We start from the raw sequence: 22050 nt of genomic DNA, 5'->3' as shown, positions 1-22050 counted from the left end.
TATATATATATATATATATATATATATATATATACATTGTGGCATAAAATAACTCCTAAAGAACAATACCACTGATGTATTTTCCAAATAACAAGGTTGTATTTGGAGAAAATTACAATTGATCACCTAAAGATTTTTTTTTACAAATGTTTTTCTTCCCCCGCCTTATGAAAATCAAAAACACTTTGGAAAAAAATCCTGACATAAAGGATCATAATCCATGCATGAAGGGGTTATAAAAAAAAAGTCTAGACAAACTAGCAATAAATCTAGCTTTTTGGAAGCAAAACTAAATTAGGGGATAACTGATATTTATAAACTTCGTATTGCTTTAATTGTTTTTCTTTTCAAATTTCTTGTATGAGTAGTGAGTTTTGCATTGTGTGCCTTTGTGGAGCAATCAGACAAGACAAGACCGTCCACAAAGCTACAATATGTCATTGCCGCGTTTGCATGCGGCAATGCATGCCGTTTGCATGCCGTGCCCCGGTGCACGGCGTGCGCTTATCTGTGACACAGAACGCTGAACAGGCTGCTGCCAGGCAAAAGCAGAGAGGAAGCATCGGCACACGCCGGTGTTAAGAAAATAGGAGAAACCAGAGAGATTTGTTAGTGCGAGATAACAAGACACTCCTCTGGGCCTTTTCAGCAAACAGAAACCAAATGTTAGAGCGGCCATTCAAAATATGACTCAGCAATTACGTTACATTGTATGAGGTAAAGATCGATGTGAGAATAAACGGCACAATAAATAAAGATGCTGATGTTAGGCTAGCGAGCAGGTTAAGATGACCAACGAAATAAATAGACGCCAATCAAATGAAGTCTTTGTAATATGAGCACAGCACTCAGCTTATGCCCTGAATACTGACAGTACATCCAAGTCTTTTTCAATGATTTGTGAATCATCTGTGTTGTGAATCATCCGCCTGCTAGTGAAACTCGACAAGGCGATGCTTTTATCTTAGCTTTTTCCACCGCAGATTTGGCTTTTTCCACCGCAGATTTGGGGGGTAAAAAAACCAAATGAAATAAACCAAAACAGACTTATTTACCAGAAGTACAACACGCAAACGTAACAGTACTGGTTGTAAATTGTTAGCAAAGCTTGAACAGAGAGACTGTTTGTGTGACAAAAGCATAGCAGAGCAGAGCTTCTTAAGAACAAAATAATGGAGAGATGAAAAAACAAACGTATTTGGCACTGAATCGCATGGAAATCAGAAAAGAGACAGTCAAGCTCACTTTTGTATAGTTCAGTCTAAGCAGAATGAAACACAGTTGAGCTTGCATGCTTTGATTGGAACAATAGAAGTAGACATCAGCACTAATGGACTCGATGTAGGTAAAAGTTGGACCCATAGTGTTGGCATTTTTGTAAAAAGGAGGGAAAATTATACATGATTTTGAAAATGTAGCAAATAGTCTAAACGAAATGGGACATGTGTTTTGATTTCAACCCCCGTTTAGTCTGATACCACTAAAGGAGGTCCAGTTAAACCCTCAGAAGTCATCTAATGAAACCATAGAGACTACCGGTATGATTTACTGTAAGAAGAAATATGGCTTAGTTAGATTTTGCTGTAGAACATCAGAGAAAAATCTGCATCAATAAGCATTCAAACCGACAGGCAGGGCAAGGAGAGCATTAATCAGAAAAACAAAAATCAAAGAAGCAGCCAAGAGGCCCGTTATAACTTTGGAGGAGCTGAAGAGATCCACAACTCAGGTGGGCAAATCCAAATCTGGTCTGTATGGATGACTTGTAACAACAATGGTACAAAGAAAGCCATAAAAAGTCAGTTTCAAGCCAAATACATCAAAAGATAAGCCTAAAACTGAACTTTAGATTTACTTGCAATGTGTATTGCTGAACTAAACACCATTACCACAGCGTCATGCCATGGAGAATACTTTTCTTTAACAGGAAAAGGGAAGGAGGTCAGACCTGATGAGTTGACAGGATGGGACTGTAGTGGTTTACCTTCCAGAACAACCATAATCCTAAACATACAGCCATAAAATAGATCATAGTGTGTTACACTTTTACACTTTTTCTAGTCAATCTAATATAAAAGCTGTGGGAAGACTTAGGAACTGATGCTCACAGACACTCTTCAACCGATTGGACCGATTTAAGCTATTTTTGCAACGAACGGGCCAAAAAACAAAGCCGGTATAAAGATGTGCAACACCGGTAGAGACAAAGTCAAGCAAGGTAAGAATCATAATTGAGAGAAACGCTTCTCCAAGCATACCCCAAAACCGGCTGCAGTCGTCTTTATTAATAGCAGATCTGCCTCTCTGTTGCTTATCAGTGGAGCGACACCCCGCTGTGGTCCTACGTTTCCTCAATGTGCAGGATTACAGCTATCAGTGACACAATGAGCTCCGTCCAGTTTCCTATTCCTCATTTCGACCGTGCTGCCATGCATAGCAGCAAAACAGCAGACGATACTTGATATGTGGGAAAGTCACACGGGCCTTATTTGTGTTTTTTAGCTGTAATCCTGCAAGCTGTGGAAGCAGGACTCTTCCTTGCCAAGATCCCTTTAAAACTCTGGAAAATAAACTGTGTCATTACCCTAAACTGGGTTTTGCCCAATGCCCATAATAGTAAGCGCGCAAGGCCCAAATCCGTGAAACTACATGAAAAATGAAAAGAAAAAGAAATGGCTTCAGCTCGCCCTACGACGGCGCAATCATGTTATTAATGGGAGAAAGCAGATTGTTTGGATATCATATCCCCATGATAATTAAATCCAAATGTTTTGAGACGAAAGCTTATCCAGTACATGACTGCTGGCCGTAACGCGGATGAATCGACTCGGTGTGCGTAAATAAACACAGATAAACAGGGTTTGTGCACGACTGAAGGCAAACCTTAAGCTTGTTTTTGTGTAAACCCGTAGAGGCGAGTTATCGTTTCGCCATGACGTCGCAGCGCAAAGGGAAAGTGAATTAACCACTGACAACCAACGTCCAATTCTCTGACCTCAGAATACAAAGCCTCCAACTTCTGCCAAAAAGCGAGACATAGCAACAGCTTTCTAGAACACATCTTGACTCGTCACTTCGAGCGTGAAGAAAACACTCAAACGCAGCTCTGGTGTTTCGCAGGGCTTTGAAACTTTAACGCCAGCCTCGGAGTTCCACTCACCGACACACGCAGCTCAAGACAGCTGCGTTCCATAAACAGTAATTGGAATCACTTGCTGCAATTTGCTTCACTGCTGTCGGCTCCATCTACACTTTAGATCCATGATTACTCGAAGATTTCACGTCCAATTTCCTGCACGATAATTACCCATGTGGCAGTGGAGGGGGGAACACCGAGCGTCCTTGCGTTCGCTTCCAACTACTGGAAAGGATGCAAAATTCACACAGCCTGCTGCCACCACGCTGGTTTGCATAATGCAGATCTGACAGCCGGTTCCTTCCTGCTGCAATCATCACTGCCAGTGGCAATAACTGCACATCTAGCAAATTGCTGATAATGACTTACTGGGAGCTTGAAGCCTTTCGGTGCAAAGTGTGAGTATGCTCCAGGTATGTAGATCGCTCTCCACCTAAAAAAACAAACAAAAATGCATATTAGGTTATATCAGGTAATTTGAATTTCCCTTAGGTGTGTGTATGCATGGTTATTTGTCTTGTGTTTCTAAGACATTTAATTCTGTGAAGCAACGCTTCAAACAAGTTGCTTCTTGTGTGGCCATGATTGGAATCTGCCTGAAGATCCCATGTCCATCTGATGCATGCAAATATAAACACAATGGGAATGTCCAGCCATTATGCCGCTCCTGGAGGTAACAGGTTCCTTGCCTCAGAAATGAACTTGTTTTTGGTACAAAATCAACCCTAGCACCGTTGTTCAGGCGCTGGCTGAAATGTGGCCTAGAGCATCGTCATTCGCATCAAGACCAGTCATAAGTGTAAAGCCACTCACAAAATGAGGAAGCCTTTATTCCAAAAGCGACATCACAAAGGAAAACTGGGGAGGCTTTCCAGCCTGAGAACACCAACCCTACTTGGAAATATGGGAGTTGCAGCATTATACTGCGCAGGAGTTTTGCTGCAAGAAGGCCTCCAAATACAAATATTTGGTCATTTTCTTTGAATTAACAAAACAAGACTACGAACTAAGCCAGAGAGACACAAAAACATGTTTGTATTGCTAATGCCTCTTGTTAGACATGGCATTTGAGTTCTGATCTATAATCAGTTCCAGCCAATTAAAAAAACAAATATTCCAACATGAAACAGTCATCTGAAATTCTGGCAACAACAAAATTAACGGATTTTTTTTGCGGGGAAAGAAGACCCTGTTGAGCTTGACTCTAGTCTGGCATTGTGAAGAGACATGAGAGGTGTAGGATAAGTGGGAGGCTCCGGCCGCCAGTGTAATACCACTACTCTTATCATGAGGCTGATTAAATTAATGTTTATAGTGCCATTTGGATTTAATGTGCAAATGTAGACTACATAAACAAGTGTTGCATGTTTCCCACCATTGTATGTTTTGTACATTATTACTCCCTACAGCTCTGTTTGCACTCTGACTACTGGACTCCTGTAAGCCCTACTGCGTCTTAGATAAGCTTAGAGGCCCTTCAGAATGACATTTAACTCCTCGCCCACATCCAAGGGGGAACAAAGGGCTACAACTTCACTGAAACATTGTCTGATTTTATTTCTCTCCCCCCTTTGAATGAGCCAAGTTGCCGTTAAATTAACTTCGTGGTCATTTGTCATTTAAACGTTTACTATCTGACCCGTGGGTTGGCTGGAAAACGGATAGTTTATCACTCTCAACTGCTGTCAGAGTCATAATAGTTTGAGTCATAATTATAACTGTCTTAAAAGTCACAGCAAAATCAGTGATTTAATAGAAAGAATGGTTTATTTGTTTTTGACGAGGCTTGGTTAGAATGTCAGAACCAACCAAAGTGGAACATGCACAGCAACTTTGACATGTAGTAAGAAATCTACCAATGCGCTTTGGACAGCATGCCCACTCTGAAGCAGGGTGGCGGCGGCATCATGCTGTGAGATTTGTTTCATGTAGTTTCATGTTACAGCAAGACATCTATCCTAAACATCCTTATCAAAGCACATCGACTAAGACAATCCAGTCAAAGTCCAGATCTGAATGTAATGGAAAATCTGGGGCAAGATTTAAAATGTGCTGTTCGTTGTTGCTTCCTGTCCAATCCGACTGAGATTCGTCTATTTTGCAAAGAAGAACGGACAAAGTTTTAGACAGATGTGCAAAAAGTATCTGTGAGTGTAAATACAGCAGAAGGTCTCTAAGTAATTGTCCCAGGAGGTTTTTAAATAATTCACCCAGAGAGCAGGAATGCGGTCGTGGTTCTATTAAAGCCTTGTTGTTAAAGTGTCTAAGAAAATGTTCCATGTTCAGGTTCCGTCACCAACGGACCAAATGAGAGCCAAATATGGGTGACGAAGAAACCGGCGCAACTTCCAAACGGGCTGGTGAAGGGAGAACGGAGAATGGGGGAGGTTTGTTACTTTTACCCCCCCACATTTCAGTGACTTTTTTATTGTTTTGACTGTAATATCTCGACCCGTTTGCGTTAGAGTATTACCCAACAGGCTATTGTATTTCACATCCCTCGATTTGCTGTTCTCCCACTTAGTTGTACAGATTTCTGATTTCCTGTCGAAACTTTTGTGTAAGCCTCAATCTAAAGGATATCTCACTTAAATAAAATCTTCCTGTGGAGGAAAAAAGAACAAAAAAAAGACATGGCAGTAATGATCCTTGGTGGTCTTGTTGTTTCTGTTGTCGATTAGCAGAGCCAGACTACAGATTACCTATCTTTTCATTCTGAACTACATCACTGCTTGGAAGAAACACTAAAGTGAGTTGGAAATTGAAAGCATCTGCGTTTTTTTTTTTATCCCCCTCCCCTTCGCCTTTTTGCATTATTCATTATGCCTTCAGCCTGGCACACCAACAGCGGCATTATCCTATTACAGGTTTGCGTTGTGTTTCATTGACGTGCTGTAAACAAACGTTATGACGAGCTGTCAAACGCAACGAGGACCTGACGGCGGTGGCCCATAATAGGCGAACGGAGAGCGAGCCAGTGCGCGCAGCCGGCTCTTTACCTGCATGATGAAAGCATGAAAGTATTGCTCAGTGAAACCAGATCACAGCGAGTAGCACGAGTTAGCCCGGTTTTGATTGAATCAACTCGCTAAGGTTAAATATCAATTCTTTTTTTTTTTCCTTTTTCTGATCAGGACCTGGGATTGTATAGTTCGGGGTAACGTCACTGCATACTTTGCAGTGAGTCATGGATTTGGAGGCAAGAGGTCTGCAGAAAAAAAAACGGGGGGGTGTATTGAGTGACCTTATGATGTTGTAATTCAACGTTACATGTCACTTTTTTCTAAAAATAACACCCAGTTCAGACTGAAATAGCAGCTCTATTTCTGCTCGGTGTTTCTGTTGGACGCCGGCGGTCCAGCGTCTCCGGGGGGGAGCGCGCGCTAGCGAGTCGGACAGGGAGGAGGGGAGAGAATGTGTTGTTTTGTTTTTCATTCTTTTCCCCGTGTAGGAAAAAAAAAAATGGGGGAGACAAGCAAGGCGGGGGGGTGGGGGGCAGTGAAGGGAGGGACAGCTGGGATCTCTCCAGTCATCCCAGCAAACCGTCGCGCTCCCAGTCTGCCAGTGGTGAAGGCCAAGAGCATTCTTTGGCGGGGGGAAGCTGGTTGTTGGATTTAGGTCTGTGGTCCGAGAAAGCTTCTTCCCTTCTGCAGCATTTCATCTGAGAGGCAGTGAGCTTTCATAACCGGACGTGGTTCTGGTGAGCCCTTGCTGGCCTGAAGCAGACTGGTTGAGTTTTAAGGTAAATCTTGGTTCAAGGGGAATGTGGAGCACAAAATGTTGAATTTTCTTTATTTTTCCATTTCCTTTTATGCGTGACATTTACAGTTGATGAGCTGTAAATGATCACACTGTTGGTTTTTCTCCTTAAAGATCCGTTCCTGTCGTCACCTTTAGCCACAGCTGGTTGGTTTACAAGCAAAGGAAAGAAACAGAAGCAGGAGAACCCAGCAATGAAGAATGACAAACCAGGAGCCGAAATGCTGAGGCGAGGGTGGAAAACGGCAAAGAACCAATCAAATCAAAATTAAACCAGAGGGAACAGATCTAGCGCACAAAGAGTAGAACACAAGAATAAACTAAGAAATTAAACTAAATGAACCAATATGGCGGCACTTTAACAACAATAATGAACTCAGACAAACAAGCTGAATATGGTAAGACCAATTGAACATAAACGAGGAACAACAAAACAATAATCAAAAATACAGAAACATACCAAACACCCCAGGATCAGAACAGCTTCGTTTTTAAGATCTGTGATCGGTAAAATATTTCCGCCGAGGTTTGATGAGTGATTAGTTGGCAGCCCTTAAATCCCAAAAGAGCCATTTTTGGACGTCTGCCCTTAAGAACGAAACTCAACAGGAAGAAAGCTCGTGAACCCGGGAACAAAGCCGATTTATTGTTTTATGGTTAAATCAAAGAGCCAGAAATTTATTTCAAACTTGAGCTTGTGGAATAATGAAAAAAAAAAAACGTTTTTATTTTTTTTTTTTAGGAGTTGTTAAACCTGTTGTATATTAAAAAAATAACCACACATGGCTAGCAATGTAATAAAACAAAATGATGGGGAACAACAAAAAAGCTTGCACCACTATTTAAACTTTCAAAGACATTTTATGTAGAGATTATAATACAACTCCTAAAACTAGAAATGCTCTAGTTGATATTTTAATAAGTTAATATGAGTTCATGTAATGAGCCCAGTTTGCACGTCCTTGAATTAGACCTTATATTGAGATTTTAATAACTATCTGGCTCCAAGATGGTCCCGATGCCCCAAAAGCACTTAAAAACATTTTCTACGCTTCAGTCAAAACCGGGAAAAAAAGCTTTCCTAAATGTTATTAATCAACCTGCGTTTTATGGAGAATTAAGTATTCCTTTTGCCTTTCACCTGGAGATCTCTCCAGAATTACAAAGAAAACTGAAATATTCTTTGTATTTAGTGCTGTTACACACAAAGATAATTTCACAACCACACGCTCATCAGTGCAACTTTTAGCTGATCCGTTTTACATGTACTTCTGCTTCTTGTTTAAGAAGCCAAAATAAATTTGCTCTTTAGGAGAATATGGCGGACGGTGCCTCTGTCGCTTTATTTTCACTGCGCAGACTCATCTAACATAAGCACCAAATTGCTTAAACTGCTGTTCCAATTTATCTTCTTTGTCTTCTGTGCAGAACCGCTACATGTGTCGCGCAGCTGGACCTTCTGTTTAGCTCTAATGTTAATCAGCTGCTTGTATCCAAACGTGCCAGAAATTGAATTTGTTTGCTCTGCGACCGCCATCATGTCAGTATTCATATCAGGTCTGTTTCTGCAATCTTTTCACACATAAATCCGGTTAACATATGCATCCCGTAAAAAAATCAAATAAATAAACGTGCAGTGCATTACAGTGTTTTCATCCCCTTTGAAGCTTTTCACAATTTGTCACACTACATCATCACAGGTTTTTGTTTTTTTTTTATTCAGTCTGTGTGGTTTGTGTCTACTTTATACAGTACAGACCAAAAGTTTGGACACAACTGTGTGTCCAAACTTTTGGTCTGTATTCAATACAGACCAAAAGTTTGGACACACCTTCTCATTGAGTTCAATGAGAAGGTGTGTCCAAACTTTTGGTCTGTACTGTATATATTTATTTTACATTTAGTTACATGTTATTGAGTGGGCACTTGAGTTCGAGGTGAAGAGAAGTATGATGCTGCCACCACCATGCTTCACTGTGGGGCTAATATGTTAGCAGCCTAGTGTTAGCTTTGTAAAAAAAATATACTGGGTTTTTTTTTGTGTGGACCAAAAAGTAAAGTGTTTTTTTCCTCTGACTTTAATTTTTTTTTTTTTTCACTCATCTGTTGAAGAGAGAGCTCTGGTATCCACAATTAATGGTTGCCATGCCAACAGATTCTCTCACCTCATGTGATAATCTGTGAATGGTTGTTGCTCTCTTTGCTCGGCCTGTCAGTTTAGGCAGGTGACGGTTGTCGCTGTTTTCCCGTACACAGAGGCGCGACATGGACTTCGAAGTTGATCAAGATTGATTGTGGCACTTAATGAGACAATAAAAAAAAATGAGGGTAAAATATATTTTTAAAATATTTACCGTTGTTTTTTGGAGGGGAATACATTTCGCTGCACATTGTAAGAGTCCACCAAAGGTAGCACAAAAGTAAAATGTATAAACTGTTTGGTTACACTTTATATGAAGGGGTGTGCATTAGACTGACATGATAAATATGATATAATGTATTATGAACATGAAGGAGTCTTCATGAATGTTTATTACTGTTGTCATAATTACACTGTTCACGCAAAGTTGACACTTAATTGACTTTTAATGCAACTTTTAGTACAACTTTGCATTAAAAGTGTAATTAGTTACCAGATTACACTATATATAACTGCATTAAATAATTTTTTCCAATTATTTTCACAGATTTGGAGGTTTTATGAAACCATCATTGGGGGGAAAAAAAGGCTAGTTCAAACAGCAAAAATAACAATGCAAACCAAAAGGTCATATTTTGGGGTGTGCAAACTCTATTGAATAGTTCATTGTCGTCATGACGAAGCATCATTTTTATTTTTAAGCGATGGATTAAGGAGTCTTTGTGCGACGTTCCTTTATAAATAAATTGGTAGAAGTATTTGACTTCTCCGCTAGATTTTAGTTTGTGGTACGAGTAAAGGGGCTAAAATCAAAACAACTCCCCCACCTTAACAGCTTTTTATTGATATTAATTATTCAGATTCTGTCACGTTTATATGTTGTGGTTGCAACTTGAGAAAAAGGGTGGGCATAGATTTCTTTTGCAAGATTCATTCAACATGGCTTCCATCGCTTCTCGGAGCAGAAGGAATGTTTTGGAGAATGATTTTTTTTTTTTTTTAAATCCAGGGATTACAGTTACATCGTCAGATTAGTTCTGCAGTGACCATTGATGGTTTATTTTTGTCTTCTCCTTGATTTGTTTCATTTTAATAATAGGATAAGCGCCTCATCCGAGGTTTAAGATCCACTCAGGTCTTCCACCGTTATCCTCTGCATATGTACCATAAACAGTGTCAGCCCTCATAATCTCACTACATCTCTGACTAAATTATACCGCAGACCTCGCTCAAATTCTACATCAACATTTTTCCTATCAGATATCGCCCCAATAATAAAGCTTTCCAGCAAAAAAACAAAGCAGGTTTTTTTTTAGCTAGAAAATCATGTACAGTGTAAAAAAAAAAAAAAAAAATTGCAAAGATAAGTGGAATCTGTGATTATTTAGTCTAGATTATGAGTAATACTGTTTTGCTATGAAACTCCATCACCTGGTTCAAATATGAGAGCTCGCCCGCTGCCAGTGCTCATTTAAAAGGGAACATTCGGATGCCAGTCGAATGAGGAACTTCGTGTTCAGATGGTCTGATGACAGGATAAGGCCGACCTGAAAACTCGGAGGGGTTCACGTCTGGGGTGCGCTCGTGCCAAGAAGCGATGCTGCCAAACGTGCAAATCACTCCGCAGACATCGCACCGTGACAGGCAGAAAACGTCGTTCAGAAACGCCGGAGCTGGACCCAAACAGCTCGTCGCCGACACTCCTTCCTGTTTTAGCGTGAGCTCATTCGGTGAGCGCTCCAAATGGCAGCGGAGTGAGAGATTAAAGCGGCACGAAGCACCTACAGTGCGGCTACAGTAAAACAAAGGCTCATGACGTAATGTTTCTCAGAGGCAACAGGGCGAGGTCTAAACACATAAAAGTTCCAGAGCCGATTGGAAACAGATTGGACCTGACGTGTGTGATTGCAGCCTGCTGATTCAAGACGTGACCTGTGTGTGTGTGTGTGTGTGCAAACGCAGCTGAGGCCAGATGTTTACGTACGGCGTAACAGAAGGCGAGCATTTATTCTCACTGCCCGACATAAAATCTGAGTAATCGGTTCCAGTAGGTTGTCATTTCCAAAATTATTTCCATTATTAGAGAGAAAGAATCCTGATACTTGTTTGTAGCTTTCATTAAAGTAAGAAATGTACATGCATTTCTATAGTATTTGGCAGACTTGGCTTTAAACTGTGTGACTCGGGTTAAACTTTCTGAATATTCTTTCGTGTGTTTTTCACAATAATCTTCTGGGATTTTGGCCCTTTGCTCATGACATGACTCTGTTACTGAGGTTTCAAGACAATCTTAATCCAGAAGATTGACTTTGTTGTTAAACCAGTTTGCAACTAATTTATTGGTTCCTTTAGGCTCATTGTGCAAACAGAAGACCGGTTTGTGGGATGTCTTGAGATGTTGCTTCAATATTTTCACATGATGTTCCTCGCCATTGGCTTACAATGCAATTTCGCTCAATTCTCATGCGTCTTCACTGCTCGGTCTGGGCTTTCTCCCATGGAAGTGGATTTCTCTTGTGGAATTTCAACCGGACCAATCGGCGAACAGAAGAAGTCGTGAACAATTACATAGATTTTCTGCGCAGTTTTAGAATTGTGGCGTAAATGTAGTTTAGCAATGGCCTTGGAGGAAGTGACTGAAGTCGTTCCGTCCATGTTGGCCACGCTTCCAAATAATGAGTTAACATTAATGGCCATGTTGATTGGCTCTGCACCTTTCTATTAGCAGTGGAGGATGGTTGTTTACAGCTCAGGCAATTTCCGGTAAGCTTCATAGCCTCGAACTGGTGCATTGGATAAGTTAACGACTGGGTAAAGTTTGAAATTTCAATAAAGTCCACTCTTTCAGGAAGAAAGAAATCGTTTCTCAGTAGAGTCCAGACCCTCTGTATGAAGCAAAGCGGCTGCTTTTTACCAGGCTATCATTCCTAGTGGTAGCCTGGGACAAATGGGACAAACGTTTCAATTTAAGTCCCCAGTCAAAGCGAGTCGAACAAACTAATAGATGTGAGAGCATCCTTTAACATCTCCGCTTGAGGAAGTTAGACCAATGTCTTTCAGGGTGTGCCTTTGGATAATACATCCACGACGTGTCTCAAATGTACTCAAAGTTTTCGAGTTAAGCAATCAGAACCTTGTAAAACCCTGACGTCATGAAGCGGGCGTTCTCAGATTGCTTAAAAGTAGAGACCTTTAGTGTATGTAAGCTTTTTAATCTGAAGAAAGTAATAAAAAAAGACTCCTTATTGATATAAAGAAGAAAAAACATTTTTTGTAGTAAGTAAATATCTATTTGAACTGTGTGTGTGTGTGAGAGAGAAGAGATAACCCAGGGGAGTTAAGTGGCAGGCCCAAAGTTTCTTTTTACCCTCCATGAAATCCACAAACATCAGGCAGCCAGGGGAGTCTTATGAGATGGAGATGAGCCTGGAGGTGCAGCTGATGAACGCTCAGAAGCAGCCAAGCAACATAAAAAGAGAGATCTGCAGAGAGCCATTGAAGTGAATTTCGACCAGTTGTTTCTAATTAGGCGCGGCTCCTGGGATCAGCCCTGGAGATACGTTCCTCCTGAACGTCTCTGCTTCTATAAACAACCTTCTCCTGGTTCCTGAGCCGACCGGGGCCCCCCAGACCTGGCCCTCTGAGGTTCCCCAATGCCAAGACGTCTACACGGACTCGCTTCGTGACGCAGCTCAGACTTAAAAAGAATCGTTTCTGGCAAATCTGTTGACGACATTTCAGACAAAAATCCTCACATTTGAGCCGTTTTGCCTCGGCAGATCAGCTTTCATTTTGGCAGCTAAATTTGATTTAGGTTTTTACATCTAAAGGCCTATTTTTACATTTAGACAGCATTACCTCACCTGGCCAGCAATTTCTAATCCAATTTGGGGTTTATGCACATCTACAGTGCATGTTCTTAGGCAAAATCTCTCTGTCCACTATGTAATTGAAATTCCTTATCCGTCTTTTATAAATTATAAGATTTTTTTTCCCCTGAAAGAGAACTGTTCTTCCTTATCAATGTGGAAATTTGGGTTTGAACAAAGCTAAAGTTTGGAGCTGGTTTAATAAAACTGGTATTTATTTATTTTTTTCATTTATACATCAACAGAAAGAAACTTTTAAAATCTGTTTTACTCCGATACCCAGTTTATTGTCTGTTATCGATTTAAAGTTGTGATTTTAATTATAGGAATTCAGCCTCATCATACAGTCCAGTCACAGTTTTTAGCATAGAAACTATTGAAGCCGGAATACATAAACCTTCCTTATTTAGTGTATTTATATTACTTAAAATTGAGAATTACAGCAGTATTCAATCAGCCAGGTAATTTATTTTTCTTATTCTTGGGCTCTTATTTGAGAATGACGTCAGAAAATGTTCTGAACGCTGACGTAGTTCTTTCTGAAAATTAAAGTGAAACGAGTCATTTCAAACAAAGCTCACACACAAACCTGCTTTGATCGAAACGTTGACCGGAGAGGAAAAAACATATCAAGAAATGACTAAAAATGACGAGGAGGTAAAATGATCTCACGCGCTTTAGGCTGAAACCAAAACCAGATGACGAGTAGAAAACAGAAAACAAATCGTAAAAGGAATTGAAAAGTTGCCAAAATGCCTAAAAATATGAATACTGTAACCTGTGAATGAATACTGTAACAATTAGAAGACAATTATCTGAAGCCAATGATCCAGTACTGAACAAAACATGGATCAAAGAGGTCACAGTTGGCCAAAGGACATACTGAGTGACCTAAAGTGAAATGGTTCAATGCGTAATCGACGGATAAAAGCAATATTGTTTATTTTGTTTTGGTTTATCAGATTATTTCTGAATTAAGTCACAATAGACTGTATAGCATGGTGAGTCAGGCATTATTAAGCTTCTCTCACATTGTAGTTGGGCCTTTATGATAAACATTAATGATCATGAGTACAATTTAAATTCCTCAGAATGTAATGTTGAACAGGAAATGTGCTAAAGACCCATGTTACCATTTGATGGAAATGTAAAGCAAGTCAAAAACGGATTTACCGTATTTTTCAGACTATAAGCCGCTACTTTTTTCTCACGCTTTGAACCATGTGGCTTGTAGCCCGGTGCAGCTTTTCTGTGTATTTTTCTTCAACCACCAGGGGGCTCCCTAGTAGGAAGTGAATCACTAGAAGTCAAAATTGGAAATCGAAGAAGAAAGCGCTAATTTTCATTTAGAACAAGCCCATGCTAGCAGCAGGCACGACAGAGAAATGGTTTCAAACTCATACCCCCTCATCATGGAAACAACACGAAGAAGTTCATATGATACACCTTTGAAGTGGCAGTACAGATCGATAGCCGCTGCACATATGCTCGGCGTGAACCAATCCATGGTTCGGCGTTGGAGACGGAGGGCTGCGTCCTTTATAGCAGATTTATTAAGTACGCAGCCCTCTGCTACGTCCTTGTGGAAAACCGAGAGCGGCGGAGACATCAGCGGCTTTTAGCCCGGTGCGGCTTATATATATACACGTTTCCAGTTTTAAAAAAAACAAAAAACTTTGTAGATGCGGCTTGCAGTGAGGTGAGCTCTATAGTCCGGAAAATACGGCAATTTGCTTTACATAGGAATGTTCCGTAAGAAACTCAAAATAATGGGGAAACAAATCTATTTTGTAAAAACTAGGGACAGTTTACACTGCAGGCATGTTTATTTACTTGTTACTGTCCAGATGCATTTAAGACATTCTTATTTGCACTGCAGCCGTCGCTGTTACAGACCACAGGCTGCTACAGTCTGTGCTTGTTAATCACTGAAAACTTCCACTTAAATGCAAAATGCAACCATAGTGTGATGTTTGCATGTTAGATTTATTGTCCATAAACCAGCAGTAAAGTGGCAGGGAAAATGGACGCATGCAGATTCACACAAAAGTAAAAAAAAAAAGAGCAACATCTCCTAAAAACAAGATTAAAGCCAATGTGACATTTTGGAGGAGATATTTTTACATAATGGCAGTATTTTCCTCACAAGCTCAAAGAGGTTGCTTCAGCTTGCATAACCTGACCTGTATTTTAAACTGCGTTTTGTTGCTGAGTTTATACGAGACTTGAGGGACACTTCACGGCTCACGGCACTTCCTCAATCAGGAATTCAGGGAACTGTTTGTTAAATTCAATGTGCTTATTTGTGCTACTTTTTAACGAGCAGCTAACTCATGCCAGTAGGCTGCTGGGTAAGCGGTGCCCCGAAAACAGGCGGTAAGAGATAAGTGGGGTGGGAGAAATGGCCACCCCCTGTAACAAAAAAACCACTCCAGAGAGTCATGTTCAGTTCATACAAAGGCATACAGAATACATCAATCAAGACATAAATGTGAAACTAAAGGAATAATTGTAAAAATACATTAAAAAAAAAAAAATTCTTAATTACCCTGAAATTTTTACTTACTTGCCTGGTCTGATGATGCTTATGAATATTTTCTGGGAGCGTCCCTTTGCTGGGCAAAGAATTTGACAAATGTTGAAATTACAGATCCTAAAATTTTCTTTTTTAAGGTCAGGAGGTCAAGCTCGTTTGATCTGGGGTTTTTTTTTTTTGTATATATATATATATATATATATATATATATATATATATATATATATATATATATATATATAAATATATATATATATATATATATATATATATATAAATCAGGTTGTGTTTTAGTGTTATTAATGCATGTTATTAAATATGACAATATTGAGTGGTAGCCATGAGCTGCAGAGGATGCCGTTGTCATCACAGAGAGGGAAATTGTGTGTTTTAATAGAATAGAATTCTATTGTCACACAATGACAATGCAATAGCAGCAAATATTTTTCTTATTATTATTATTATTATTATTATTATTATTTTATTGTTTCAAAACCAGATAGAAAGGGCCAGTGTCATGTGTCTACTCAGTGGGCGAAAAATTCCCAGTTAGGACATTTTGATGGGACATACAGTATCTATTCTATTCTATTCTATTTTGAAATGTATTTTCATTTATAGATGAAACAAGAAGCTACTTAGTGTTAGCTTAGCTTCAGTCAGAAAAGCTTTGCAAGTGTCCAGATTGAGAGCACACTGATGGTGTTTTACATCAAGGAAGATACTGACTGCTCATAATTACTTCTCACAAACCCATTTGGAACAAAACAAAAGTCAGTCCAGTTGTTGTTTTAGTGTAATACCAGAATGACTTGGCTTCTGAAAGAGGATCATTTTCCTCGGTTAAACTTACACCCGTTGTCACTTTTATTTCCACTGACAAATTTGAAATAATCAAACGGTTAAAACGGGAATGCTTCATTTTTTTTCCCCCACTTGCAATTCCTGTCTTCTGCAATCACTTATCACTTACATTCTCCCTACAAAAATAGACTATTATCTGTCTTTATGCATTGGATATCACGTTTGCATTATCGCCCCAAATGTCAGCTCTGACTATTATCATCCTCTTGCCAAAAGCTTGCAGTTATGAATCTTAATGGTGCATGCCTTTGAAGCCAGCCTGAAAACACGCACATACCTTTTAGTGAAATATCCTTAACCTTTCCTTCTACACTTTGATCACCTCGGTAGGAGGAGGAGGAACGGCACAAAAACCGTTACAAGAAATCAAAACCGGACGAGTCGGCCGGAGGACGGCAATAGATTCATTTATGAGTGACATAGCACAATATTACTCCTCTGTTATTTATGCGCCCGGCTCTGTTTTTCCAGATTGCTTCACTTTCTGAAGGGTTCTGAGTTAAGAATAAAAAATAAAAAGCAGCCAAATACTTCTGAGCGTGGAAATTCTTTTACAAATTAGCCGCAGTTTGCACCTGACGGTGGAGGGAAGAGATCAGAGAAAACGCGTTGCATAACTCACACTGACTCGTTGCTGACGGCCGGACACAGAGGCAGGTTATCCGGATCCAGCGTAGGGGCTGTCCTCGCCCGGCCCGGCCCGGCTGCTGCTGCTGCTACTGAGCCTCCACATGTGCTCTCACAAGTGTGTGTGTGTGTGTGCGTGCGAATGTTTGTGTGTGTAAGACAACACGTTCTCTCCTCCCAGAGGTTCTGAAACGGCCTTTCCAGCTATTTATAATCACCGGTGCGGTTGTTGCCTTCACTCGCTTATCTGTCGCTCCTACTGGGACAATGAGGTCATTGGATGGGAGTGATTTAAAAAAAAATAAAAATTGGTGAAAAGTAAACTGCAGTGATGGGTTCCAGTGGCTAAAACAGGTCTGTCACTCCGATTCGACCACTCCTTCCTTTTTTCTTTTTTTTTTCTGGTTTGATTGCCAACTGTTCCTGCTGCAACTTGGAAAAAGTAGAAAAATCTGTGATGCACTGAAAGAAGAAAACCTGAGTTGATCGAATGAAGTTCATCCAAGTAAATATATTAAGTTTATTAAGTTGTCATGCTAAGCAAACCTTAATAAATTAAGTTTGACAGACTTATTTCAATTTCATGTAACATATCAACTCATTTCTCGATTTTTTAAAGTTGGAGCTCCATTCTCCTTTTTAGTATAAATATTCAACTCTTGTTTTTTTTGTTTGTTTGTTTTATTAAATCACTTTTGTGTGTTGACATTTTTGGTAATTATTAATCTGAAATAATTCATCATACACCATAATGTATAACACCAATAATAACCATTTCACATGGCTACTGGTATAAAAACTGAGATGGGAACAAAGTGTTAAAAATCCTCAAATTCTCAGTCTATTTTTTGATATGCCAGGCCAGTTTATCTGAAAACTAAACTTATTTTACTTTTTTTTTTTTAACCTTAATCACATATAATAATTTCAAATTGATTTTATTACAACCATAGTAAAATAATGCAGAATAATTAATGTTATACCAGCCGCAGTAGAAATCGACCCTTTTGTATTTCTTTTGTGTACTGAAACTCTGCGACCTTGTAAATGTCAAAACTGTACAATTCATATTCAGAACAAGAAAACGTCAACTTCCACACAATATTCAAAAAATGTTTTGTGACTCAGCGAGCGGTTCTAATTTAAAAGGACATTTTTGAAAAACAATACATCAGAAGAACCGAAAAGAGTTTTTGCGTGACAGTGATGCGGATTAAACTACAAATATAAATCAGCTTAAATGAACCGTGCAGAAATGAACTGATAGGTATGTTGTGTATTGGATCGGTGTCTCAAAAGCCAAAATTGCTATTGTTACTGGCATAAGTATTCGTCTTTAATTTTTTTTTCAGTTTTTACTTTTTATTGTGTAAAATATATGGGAAACCCCCCCCACCCCCCCAAAAAAAGCATATCGATGATCTTATGTCATCTAATGTTAATTTAAATACCTTCAAACTGGGTTATTTTCATTTTCTACTTCCCTCAGTCAGTAGATTTCTGCCACGCAACTAAAACAGCATTAAAAAGTTGAAATAACTTCATTGGGAACAAAAGGTAGAGTTTGGGATTTTGTCCTTTTTGCTATTTTATATCTTTCAAGTTGTACCTACCACACGGACATTTTGTACCCACTTTAACAGCCCATCATTTAAACTAATTATCCATACTTTTAATACCTGCTGACAAGCGAAAGCGTTATACTCCAGCAGGAGGTCACTTGTAGGTCGACTCGGTGGGATCTGAGGTTGTAGTCTGCCATATTTTACGAGTCAGCTGGACCAAGCAAGATCAGAACTGAAATAAATCGGAATAGGGTGTAATAAGCGCTTAGATAAAATTTCATGACTGAGCCGAAACCCATGTGGTTTTGAGCATTTTTGTGACAATTTATCACCACAATTTATGAAATATTCTTGACTACAATAAAAAAAATAATAGAATGATACCATTGTTTAAATTCATGGGTAACAAACGGTTTACTACAAAACAGCAATGGGACGTTGTAAAGAATTAAACCATCGGTCCCTTCTTGTGTGTCCTCTGCGTAACTTTTATTTTGTGTCAAAAACAGTGGTCTGTTTCACATTGTGAAAATATATCGCATTATTTTCCGCAAGACTTGACTACAACCAAGCACTGAACTTGTGCAAGATATTTCTGACTCCGTAACCGAGTCGCCTGAGGTTCAATCGGTGTTAGTTCAGGTTAGTTCAGGTAATTAATAGACATTTTAAGGTCACTCATCACTGTTTCCTTAAGCTTTTGGTAGCGAAGCCCAAGAACCTTTAAGTGTGAAATAAGTAGGCCTGTCACAATAACAAATTTCACTGGACGATAAATTGTCCCAAAACTTATTGCGATAAACGTTAATATTGTTGCTTTGAGACAATTTTCAAGCAATATAACGGTAAAGGCACAACAATGCAAAAGTACATTCTCAAAGACGGATAAACTTTAAATTTTAGTGAACATTTAACTGAACTGGAAGACATTTTAAAAATCCAAAACAACAGAAAAAAACTAATCAGATGAATTGTGAAGTCTTTTTCAACAAAATTGTCTTTCAAAAACAAAAGGGGGGCTTCATTAGACCAAAGCACCAAACTGAAGACTTTTATCATCCAGTTTTTGGGAGAAAGAGAAAAACTATAAATTATGCAAATTAAAATGATTGAATTTGTTTTAAGTTGTCATGTGATAAATTGATTTATTGTGACAGGCCTAGAAACAAGAGTCAGAAGCTTCAGCTTAAGGAATGCCAGTTTAAAAGTAAGAACCTGAAACTATTTTACAGTACAGACAGTCTGTGAGGACTCAGTCAACCACAGTATAGAGGAGGAAATGGTGAATCAAATGTTGCTGCAGGGCTGCACAGTGGCACAGTTGGTAGCACTGTTGCCTTGCAGCAAGAAGGTCCTGGTTTCGATTCCAGGCCCGGGGTCTTTCTGCACGGATTTTGCATGTTCTCCCTGTGCATGCGTGGGTTCTCTCCGGGTTCTCCGGCTTCCTCCCACAGTCCAAAAACATGACTGTCAGGTTGATTGGTCTTTCTAATTTCTCACTAGGTGTGAGTGTGTGTGTGCATGGTTGTTTGTCCTGTCTGTTTCTGTGTTGCCCTGTGACAGACTGGCGACCTGTCCAGGGTGACCCCGCCTCTCGCCTGGAACATTAGCTGGAGATGGACACGAGAACCCCTCCTGATCCCATTAGGGACAAGGGTGTTAGAAGATGGATAGATGGATAGATGGATGGATGGATAGATGGATGGATGGATGGATGTTGCTGCATATGAAGTTATATGTTGGCATAGCTCAATATCTATATTGTATGTTGCTGTCTGACTTAATTTTTAAATTACAACTTCATTACCTGAATACAAACTGGTAAAAAGAAAAAAGAAGCTAAAGTGCTAACACAGTTTCCTGTAAAATTAAAATTTTTATTCTCAGTTCAGGCTTGCCTTAAAAAGGCCAAAAAGTTCTTATTAATAGCAGTCATGCAACCAGATTATCTTTATTGTAGAAGCAAAAAAAAGAAATTATTTTAAAAAAATTGCTAATGACTCTTCATTTCAGTCTTCTGTCCTTTCGTAAAATTTTACCCGAAAGAGACCGGACAAAGGTTTGATTCAAACATGTCAGTTGATGTTTTAACCCATCCAGACCGAACGGCTTCCAGCCAAATTTGCAGAACCGTAATTCCGCCACACTTTGTGCTGTCTGAAAAATTCCAACGGTTTCTTAAAGGGGAGACGTTTCACTTTCCAGTCAATATCGGGTTATTACGGTAATTTCACCTCCGCCATAGCAGGGAGTGAGATTAATCTGAGGGGCGACTCTTTTAATTGATGGTAAATTACGAAAATAACTTCCTTGATATTTAAAGTTCCACTTGTTCTGGATAAATGGGCAAATATATTTACTCACAGGACATTTAAGGAACTGCGTACAATTAAAATAAGCAAAAATATCCAGGCGGACATTTGAAAGTTAGGTCATAAAGGGCTAAAGAACTACTATGAAATGCAATGGTTGAGTACAAAAGGGTTTGTTGAAATTTGAGCATAAAATGGAGGAACAACTTGGTGAAATGATTTGCTGAAGGTAATAGAATGCTGTTAAAAAGTTCTTATCACTAGTTTAACCAGAATGTTAGATCAACTTTACATAGAGATGTCAATGACTATCCAACGCTTCTGTTATAGCCCTCACCGCTCTAGAGGTAATTCTGATCTCATATTTGTTAGATATGGTTCATGTTCTAAAAAGGCACTTCAACAGATGTTCAAGAATTTTCCGAAAAACTAAATTTTTTAAGCATTCAGGGCCATAACTCTGAAAATCAGATGTTCTTTTTCCTTTTCTACTTCGTACCATCTTCACTGCTGTTCAAATGGACACAAACCTTAAAGGAAAAGTTCATTCCTGCAGCTTCCATCTTCCATATCCACATCAGATTTTGAGAAACTTTCAGCGTTCCCACTCTGAATTCTGACTTGAGAGTCCGTCCCAGTTCGTTTTTTCCAAAACCATTATGGTCGTATGCAGATCATAATAAAGGATAAAATAAATGACCCAACTTTTGTTTTTTAATCAGGAAGGAAGTCCTGATATAGATCTTGCTTATGCCAAAAGCTCTTTAAATAGTTCATGTTTTCATCTGACAGACAAGATGTTCAGCTCCGAAACAAATTATGACAATGATTTATTATGAGCCTGTAAATTCGATACAGATGATGTTAGAAAAAAAAAAAAACTCCCCTTCTACATTTTAATAGGCATGGAGCGGCACCATAACTTTTTTATGTGGACTCATGTTTGAGGAAGCTTTATGAATCCATTGGCTGTGACCGTTAAAAACTGAGTCTGTGGATATCAGGCGGACTAAAAGAGAGTTAAATCTAAAACGTTGATGCATGGATACATTGTGTCCAGTACTTCCTTCTTTGAAAGAAGCTCCAAACGTTTTTGAGGTTTTAATGTTTCCTTTCCAAAGTCGTATGATATTGCATGATGTTTGTGTGTGTTAGCATTTTGAAGTCACGAGGCTGAATGAATGCTAACACGAATCTGGCGTAAGACAGCAGAATCCTGGCTAAAACTGGATAATAATGAAC

At 39.2% G+C, this 22050-nt stretch overlaps 1 protein-coding gene across 4 annotated transcripts in view; it reads right to left on the bottom strand.

Moving 5' to 3' along the window:
• Window positions 1–16997, bottom strand: part of myocd (myocardin) — a 134214-nt gene extending 117217 nt beyond the window's left edge. For all 4 annotated transcript variants that reach the window (XM_023340323.1, XM_023340324.1, XM_023340326.1 and 1 more), the window contains exons 1-2: window positions 16927–16997; window positions 3506–3569 (exon numbers count right to left, since the gene is read on the bottom strand). The gene's annotated coding sequence lies outside the window, so the exon portion shown is untranslated. The remainder of the gene's footprint in view (window positions 1–3505; window positions 3570–16926) is intronic.
• Window positions 16998–22050: the final 5053 nt, after the last annotated feature.

This window comes from Xiphophorus maculatus, chromosome 10 (assembly GCF_002775205.1).
Source record: "Xiphophorus maculatus strain JP 163 A chromosome 10, X_maculatus-5.0-male, whole genome shotgun sequence".
NCBI classification, from domain to species: domain Eukaryota; kingdom Metazoa; phylum Chordata; class Actinopteri; order Cyprinodontiformes; family Poeciliidae; genus Xiphophorus; species Xiphophorus maculatus.
The sequence above is the reverse complement of the archived record's forward strand: the minus strand, read 5'-3'. Positions and strand labels throughout refer to the sequence as shown.